The 9,071-nt window shown below is 47.8% G+C and overlaps 1 long non-coding RNA gene across 1 annotated transcript; it reads left to right on the top strand.

The window, feature by feature from the left end:
• The first annotated feature begins 834 nt into the window (after positions 1 to 834).
• On the top strand, positions 835 to 6,307 carry LOC121062444. The gene is made up of 2 exons (XR_005815561.1): positions 835 to 1,041; positions 5,969 to 6,307. It is a non-coding gene; the product is annotated as an uncharacterized LOC121062444 (long non-coding RNA).
• The last annotated feature ends 2,764 nt before the right edge of the window (positions 6,308 to 9,071 follow it).

Raw genomic sequence — 9,071 nt, forward strand, 5'->3', positions numbered from 1 at the left:
TTTCCTATTTACCTTTTGACATACTACACAACTCCTGCATACTTGTTCAGCCAGAGAATATATATTCCTACACATACATATTTCCATAGCACAGCGTCACACATTGCTTGAACTCCCCAATGACTCCCTTGATGTTAAACAGTGAATATGCGGTGGTGCGGCCTCACCTCGAGTACTGTGTGCAATTCTGGGCACCACAGTACAAAAAGGACATTAAACTGTTGGAGAGTGTCCAGAGGAGGGCGGCGAAGATGGTGAAGGGCCTAGAGGGGAAGACGTATGAGGAGCGGCTGAGATCACTTGGCCTGTTCAGCCTGGAGAAGAGGAGGCTGAGGGGGGACCTCATCGCGGTGTACAACTTCCTCGTGAGGGGAAGTGGAGGGGCAGGTGACCTATTCTCCATAATCACCAGTGACAGGACCCGCGGGAACGGTGTTAAGCTGAGGCAGAGGAAGTTTAGGCTAGACATCAGGAAGAGGTTCTTCACCGAAAGGGTGGTTGCACACTGGAACAGGCTCCCCAGGGAAGTAGTCACCGCACCAAGCCTGTCTGAATTAAAGATACGTTTGGACTGTGCACTTAGTTATGGGTGACCAGTTCGGTGACAAACTGGAGCTGATTGATACAGCGGTGCACTAAGGGTTAAGAAGAAGGTTACTCAGAGGCATAGAGTGGTAACCAGGCTAGAATAAGAGAAAGTGGGAACCAATAAGAAGGAGTTGTTAGGCTCGGACGGGCCTATAGAGGGCTACGAGTGATCAAAAGGAATGCACCAATCAGAAGTCTGTAACTATGTTTGCCAGCCACGTGCAGCACGTGTAGGGGGCTCAGAAAAACTATATAAGATCTGGCATTGGGACAATAAAGGGTCTCCATTTCTCGACTATCTTGGAGTCCGTATCGCCATTCCCTTCAAATGGTGACCCCGACGTGATAAGGGGTAGAGCAACGCTGCACTAGCGTCCGGAGGGAACCCAGCCGAACGAATCAAGCTCGCAGCTGGACTGCAGCTTCAACCCCGGGACATCGCCTGAAGGACAGGTGAGCGGCTGGGCATTCACAATGGGAGCCAATCTCTCAGGAGAAGAAGAAGCAATAGTAACATTATTAACGCAATTATTAACAAAAGGGGTGTAAAATATGACCCATTTAAGATAAAGCTACTATTAAAGTTTTTGCAAAAACAAGGGGTCCCCTCGACGGCCTCAGCTATATTCGATGTAGAGACTTGGGAACAAACTGGGGAGAAAGTGTGGGAGGCAGCATCAAGCGGGGATGCAACCGCCGCTGAGGTTATGACCACGTGGCGCCTGGTAACGGAGACTTTAAGAGCGTGGCAGGCGGAAAAGGGGGTACAGAGCGCCACCGCCCGGGCGATCCTGATGGCAGCTCCGGGATCGGAGTCTGATGAGCCACCAGAGCAGGACAATTTAATAGACTTGGGGGACGATCAAGAGGAGGGCCGCGGACCCGCACTGCTTAGCCCTAATCCGCGAGCCCCCTCGGCTCCCACATTGCCCCACCTTAACAATGCCTCCCTGGGAGTTCGAGTTTTTGATCCACGGGAGCGATGGGAGCAGGTACACCGGGAAGCATTAAAGGACGGGGACCCAATAGGAATGGCTTTCCCGGTAGAAGTGCGTGCCAATGGTCCAAATGAGTATCACCCTTTTCAATGGGATTTAATTAAAGAATTACGAAAGACGGTGACTACGTATGGGTTGCATGCACTGTTTACTCAATTGTTGTTAGAGAACGTCATGACTGGTCAATTGTTAGTGCCCTACGACTGTCGCCAGATTGCCGCAATGATTTTAACCCCAACACAGAAGTTGCTGTGGGAACAAAAGTGGAAAGAAGGCTGCGAAACGGCCGCCTTACAAAATCTGGAGAGACAGCCTGGTGACCCTCTTATGGGAGCCGGGATCCCACAACTAATGGGGACTGAGCCATTGCTGGACCCGAGATTGCAGGCTAGGCTCAATGATGCCATCTTGCGGCAGTCTGCGTCTCTGGCTCTCCAGGCAATGTTGACATTACCGGAAGTAGGAAAAGTTGAACCCTCATTTACGAGTATTAAACAACAAGTAAGCGAACCGTACATGCAATTTATCGATAGATTGCGGGACGCTGTAGATAAACAGGTCGACAATCGCGAGGCAAAAGAGGCATTGATGTTAAAATTGGCTGTAGAAAACGCAAACACGGACTGTAGAAAGATACTCCAAGCGTTACCAGTTAATACTACGTTAGTGCAGATGATAGAGGCGTGTAACTGAGTTGGATCGGTGGAGCACCACACTGCCGCCTTAGCTGGAGCCTTTGCGGCAGCGCTTCAAATTTTGGGTAAACGTTGTTTCCGCTGCCAAGCTACAGGGCACCTTGCTGTTGAATGCCCCCAGCGGGGCATGGGGGGAGGCCGCGGTAACCCTGCTCCCCCCTCTGCTTGTCCCCGGTGTGGGAAAGGGTGGCACTGGGCTCGCCAGTGTCGCTCGAGATATAACACAGAAGGTCGGTCCCTGCAATCACGGCAGGGAAATGGGAGGCGGAGCGCAGGGCGGGGCCGTGCGACGACACAAGTGCCCCGGTCCTCGGTGGCGGGCAGGCCGCCCTCATGGGACCTGCCTCGAGTAATGATGACAGCCGGATCACAACAACAGCAGAGCACCGCTCCAGTGGCCTCGCCAAATATATCACCGTGGATTCCCTCATTGCCAAAACCCAAGGAAGTGCCGGTTTGGATGTCTCCACAGTAGAGGACTGCACCCTTTGGGACACTCGGGTGCGCAAAATAATGCTGAACATTAAGGGACCAATAGGTAAAGGATATAGCGCGCTCCTGTTGGGGTGCTCAAGCACCACCTTGACAGGACTTTTTGTACTGTCTGGAGTTATTGATGTTGAGTATGAAGGGGTCATACAAGCCATGGCATGGACTCCCTCGCCACCGGTGCTCGTGCCAAAGGATACCAGAATTGCCCAGTTAATATTATTTAAAGCAACGGTTCCCCAAGCAGAACAGTGCGAGCAACGTGACAGGGGTTTTGGGTCAACAGGACCCCCGTCAGTCTTCTGGGCCTCGACCATTGCCACCAAAAGACCTATATTGACCCTGACACTACATCACCTGACCACCGACCCCCCGAATGCCCCAGTCACGGTGTTAATGGATACAGGGGCAGATGTAACAGTAATAGCCCTAAAGGACTGGCCCAGCGGATGGCCGTTGGATTCAACTGCAAAAGGCCTCATGGGGGTGGGTGGTGTTTCCAATACTTGCCAGAGTAAATATATGCTTACCATTAAAACTCACGAAGGTTCGGCATACCACGTTCGGCCATATGCTGCCCCAATACCTGTCAGCCTCCTGGGGAGAGATGTGATGGGGCAGGGCAATTTCACCCTGAGCTCTCCGGAAAATTTTCGATAGCGGCCATTGACGAGCGACCACTCATGAAACTCACCTGGAAAACTGAGAAGCCAGTGTGGGTGGATCAATGGCCGCTTCCAGCAGAAAAGGTCGCTGTGCTCCAAGAACTTATTAAAGAGCAATTGAAATTAGGACATATCACCCCCACAACTAGTCCTTGGAACTCACCAATATTTGTGATCAAAAAGAAAAATGGGAAATGGCGACTGCTCCATGACCTGCGCCAGATAAACAACATCATGGAAGACATGGGAGCTCTCCAGCCCGGATTGCCTTCCCCTACTATGCTCCCTCGAAATATGAATATACTAATTATTGACTTGAAGGATTGTTTTTTTTACTATACCACTTCACTCTGAAGATGCTCCCCGATTTGCCTTTTCAGTCCCCAAAATCAACAGGAGTGAACCCATAGACAGATATCACTGGACTGTACTACCCCAAGGGATGAAAAATTCCCCAACTATATGCCAGACATACGTTGCAGAAGCTTTGCGCCCTGTGCGAAGGCAATTCCCTCACGTGTACATTTATCACTATATGGACGATATATTGCTCTCCAGCCCATCCGAGAGCTTAGCACAAGAAGTGCTGCCTGTTCTACAGCAGGAGTTGCAAAAAAGAGGGTTACAAATTGCGCCAGAAAAAAATCCAGACGGAAGCACCTTGGAAATATTCAGGCTGGAAGATATTACAACAGAGTATTCAACCCCAAAATGTAGCCATCACAACGGAAATCCGCACGCTGAATGATGTCCAGAAGCTTATAGGAAATATCAATTGGATACGAACGCTCTGCGGCATTGATAATCAGACCTTAGCACCATTGTTTGAACTTTTGAAGGGGGACACGGACATTAATGCACCCCGAAACATGACTAATGCAGCCAGAGTAGCTTTAAGCAACGTTGAGGAAAAAATTTCAGCCCAACAATGCCAACGACGCACGGAAAACTTACCCATTCAGCTCTACATATGCAACCAGAATCCGCAGCCTTTAGCTATCATCGCGCAATGGGATCCCGCCGCAGCGAATCCACTATTTTTACTAGAATGGGTGTTCTTACCTCATCAACCTACTAAGACATTTGCGACTCGCATTGAAATGTTTGCAGCCTTAATTAAGAAGGGCAGAGAACGTATCGTACAGATAGCTGGAGGGGAACCAAAAAGCATTGTTATCCCAATAGTTAAGGACTACCTTGACTGGTGCCTCCAGAATAGCATTGAGCTGCAAGCAGCCCTTTCGGGCTTTGATGGTCAATCAGATATACACCTCCCATCTCACAAAATGTTCACCTTTTATAATAATGTACAACTCGAGGTTAAACCTCTATGTAGATGGCACTCTGTCCAAGGACAAACTGTATTCACTGATGGGTCGGGGCGAACGAGAAAAGCAGTAGTTACATGGGAACAAGGGGGCCAGTGGAATCACATAATGGAAAACATTCAAGGCTCCCCACAAATAGTAGAATTACATGCAATAATATTGGCATTTAAACAATGGCATCAGGTCCCAGTGAATATTGTGTCAGATTCACAATATGCGGTGGGAGTGGTACAACGAATTGAACGATCTCAAATCAGGCACATTCAGAATGAAGCACTATTTGCAAAATTCAAGGAATTGCTATTCCTTGTTGAGCAACGTACCCATCCATACTGCATAATTCATATTAGGAGTCATACCACCTTACCAGGTTTCTTTACAGAGGGGAATGCCCGAGCCGACCACCTAGCTAACGTAGCATTGCAAGTCCCGGTACCAAATATACTATCTCAGGCTCGTTTATCACACCAATTCTTTCACCAGGCAGCGAAAGTATTGTCCAGACAATTTGCCATCCCTATAGGAGAGGCAAAACTCATAGTCCAAACCTGCCCAGATTGTCAACAGCAGGCAGGCCCACTGACTACCATCAATCCTAGGGGCCTCTCCTCCCTCCAGATTTGGCAAACCGACGTTACTCACATTCCCGAATTCGGAAGGTTAAAATATGTTCACGTATCCATAGACATCTTTTCACATGCAATCTGGGCCACGGCTATGGCAGGCGAGACTAGCCGCCATGTCCAAGCACATTTTCATGCAGCCTTTGCCGCCCTTGGCATCCCAAAAGAAATAAAAACAGATAATGGCCCTGCATATGTCAGCCACTCTACGACGGCATTTTTCCACACTTGGGGTATCACGCACAAGACAGGCATCCCACACTCACCCACAGGACAAGCCATAGTAGAACGAGTACACTGCACAATAAAGGACCTGCTAGCAAAGCAAAAACAGGGGGGACACCCAAGAGACACCACAGAATAGGTTAGCTAAAGTAATCTATGTTATGAATCATTTAACACTACCTTTTCAACACGAAGATGTACCACCCCTTATTAAGCATTTTAAAATAATGGAATCAGGACTAACATCAGTTAAAACAGGGAAAGCGATGGTTATGATGCGAAACTTGGATACCGGGGGGTGGGAAGGACCATACCAGCTAATAACTTGGGGGCGAGGGTACGCTTGTGTCTCCACAGGACAAGGACCATGATGGGTGCCAGCCCGTGGCGTGCAGCCTTGGTTGGGACCACCACCCTCCTCCACCTCTGCAGTTTTGGCGCCGCATGGGTCTCAATCCAGCCCAGACGATATTTCAACAGCTTAAAAAACTGAATGAGTTGTCTGATAAGCTAACAACAAGCTCACTGGGATTGGAGTCTTGGCTAAAGGGATTAGGAATAACCGGGTGGCTAACGGAGTTGGTAAAAGATAATGATTATTTTGTTTATCGCGTTTGTTGCAATTATAATAGTTATACCATGCCTGTTGCAATGTTTGCAAAAAATGATTAATTGTTCGTTGCGCACGATTTGGCTTGTAGAAACAAAAAAAGGGGGAATTATGGGTGACCCGTTCGGTGACAAACTGGAGCTGATTGATACAGCGGTGCACTAAGGGTTAAGAAGAAGGTTACTCAGAGGCATAGAGTGGTAACCAGGCTAGAAAAAGAGAAAGTGGGAACCAATAAGAAGGAGTTGTTAGGCTCGGACGGGCCTATAGAGGGCTACGCGTGATCAAAAGGAATGCACCAATCAGAAGTCTGTAACTATGTTTGCCAGCCACGTGCAGCGCGTGTAGGGGGCTCAGAAAAACTATATAAGATCTGGCATTGGGACAATAAAGGGTCTCCATTTCTCGACTATCTTGGAGTCCATGTCGTCATTCCCTTCACTTAGTCACATGGTCTAAACTTTTGGGCAGACCTGTGCAGTGCCAGGAGTTGGACTTGATGATCCTTATGGGTCCCTTCCAACTCAGGATATTCTATGATTCTATAATATTTGCCTCATTAGTGCTTTATTCAGCATTTCTCTCCCATCAGCGAGTATCCATTTTCCTTCGGACTCTGTGGCTCTTAATTCCTTAAACACCTCTTTCTCTTTTTCACTGCTTTTCTGGTGGGGAGGGTACTTTCAGACACTAGATGCCTTAAATACTCAACTTCTTTTTCCACATACTGTAATTTATTTTTTGATACTCTCAAACCCTGTTTTCCCAGAAAGTTGAATAGCTTGTTAGTGGCTTCCTTCACAACTGTTTTCTCCTGTCCTGACAATAAAAGATCATCCACATACTGAAACAGTAACACCTCCTCTGGAGTTTGGAATTGCTCTGAAATCTGTTCTAGAACTTGCCCAAATAAATTCGGTGACCCTGTAAACCCCTGAGGTAAAACTCTATCCGTATTGTTGCTTCCTCCCCATTTCAGGGTCTTCCCACTCAAAGGCGAATATATTTTTGCTCTCAGGGTCTGAGAGCACCCCATTAATAACACTGTTATTTCAGTCTAACAGCATACTATGTAGGCTGCGATGAGGTCTCCCCTCAGTCTCCTCTTCTCTAGGCTGAACAATCCAAGTGAGTTCAGCTGCTCCTCCTATGTCTTGTCTTCCCCTCTAGACCCTTCACCATCTTTGTAGCCCTCCTTTGGACACTCCCTAATAGTTTTATGTCTTTCTAATATTGTGGCGCCCAAAACTGCACACAGTACTCAAAGTGAGGCCACACCAGCACAGAGTAGAATAGGAAAATCACTTTCCTCGACCAGCTAGCAATGTTGTGCTTGATGCGCCCCAGGATACGGTTGGCCCTCCTGGCTGCCAGGGCACACTGTTGACCCTTATTCAACTTGCCATCAACCAGAAGCCCAAATCACTTTCTGTGGGGCTGCTCTCCAGCCTCTCGTCCCCCACTCTGTACATATATCCAGGGTTGCCCCATTCCAGGTGCAGAATCTGTTACTTCCTCTTATTACATTTCATATGGCTGGTGATTGCCCAGCCTTCTCATTTGTCAAGATATCTCTGCAAGGCCTCTTTACCCTTGATGGAATCAACAGCTCCTCCCACTTCAGTATCAGCTGCAAATGTAGCATAACTTCTAGTCCTACATCCAGGTCATTTATGAAAACATCAAAGAGAACTGGCCCTAAAATGGAGCCCTGAGGAACCCCGCTAGTGACTGGCTGCCAGCCTGCTGTAACCCCATTTACTATAACACTTTCAGCCCAACCCATCATTTATCTAGATGTATGATGGACATTTTGTCTGGAAGGATACTGTGAGAAACAGTATTGAAGGCTTTGCTGAAATCCAGAAAGGTTACATCAGCTGTCTTCCCTTGGTCAACTAGATGGGTAATCTTGTCATAAAAGGAAATTAAGTTCATTAAACAGGGCTTTCCCCTCGTGAACCCTTGTTGGCCACAAAATGCCTGCATTGTCTTTCAGGTGTTTTTCAATAACTCCCAGAATAATCTTCTCCATAATTTTACCAGGCACTGATGTGAGACTGACAGGCCTGTAATTACCAGGGTCTTCTTTCTTGCCCTTCCTGAAAACTGGAACAATGTTTGCCAGCTTCCAGTCAACTGGGACCTCTCCAGATTCACAAGACCGTTGAAAAATAATTGAGAGAGGTCCTACGATGACATCAGCCACCTTTCTGAGTACTCTGGGATGAATCCCATTGGGCCCCATAGATTTGTATGCATCCAGCTGGAGCAGCAAATCCCGCACAACTTTGAAGTTGGCTGGGAGTTTATGGTAACCACAGTCATGGTCCTCCAACATCATCGGTGTTGAAGACAGAGGCGAAGAAGGCATTAAATGTCTCTGCTTTGTCTGTGTCCAAATTTCTGAGGTGACCATCCTCATCAAGTAGGAGACCGATGTTTTCTCTGTTCCTCCTTTTGCTGTTAACTGTGGTGGTTTTATCCTGCTGGGCAGCTGAACTCCACCACAACCGCTCTCTCACTCCCCCTCCTCAAAGAAAAAAAAAGGGAGAAAATAAGATGGAAGGGGCTCAGGGGTTGAGATAAGGACAGGGAGATCACTCACCAATTACCGTCACAAGTAAAACAGACTCAGCAAAGGGAGTTTAAAATAATTTATTACCTATTACTAACAGGCTAGAACAGTGTGAAACTAAAAGCAAACTAAAAACACCTTCTCCCCATCCACCCACTTCTACGTCCTCCCCCCCGAGCGGCACAGGGGAACAGGGAATGGGGATGGCGGTCAGTCCATAACACTTGGTCATCTGCCGCTCTTTCACAGTCATTCTCTTCCTCTGCTCCAGC

Source organism: Cygnus olor, chromosome W (genome assembly GCF_009769625.2).
Source record: "Cygnus olor isolate bCygOlo1 chromosome W, bCygOlo1.pri.v2, whole genome shotgun sequence".
In the NCBI taxonomy this organism is placed as follows: domain Eukaryota; kingdom Metazoa; phylum Chordata; class Aves; order Anseriformes; family Anatidae; genus Cygnus; species Cygnus olor.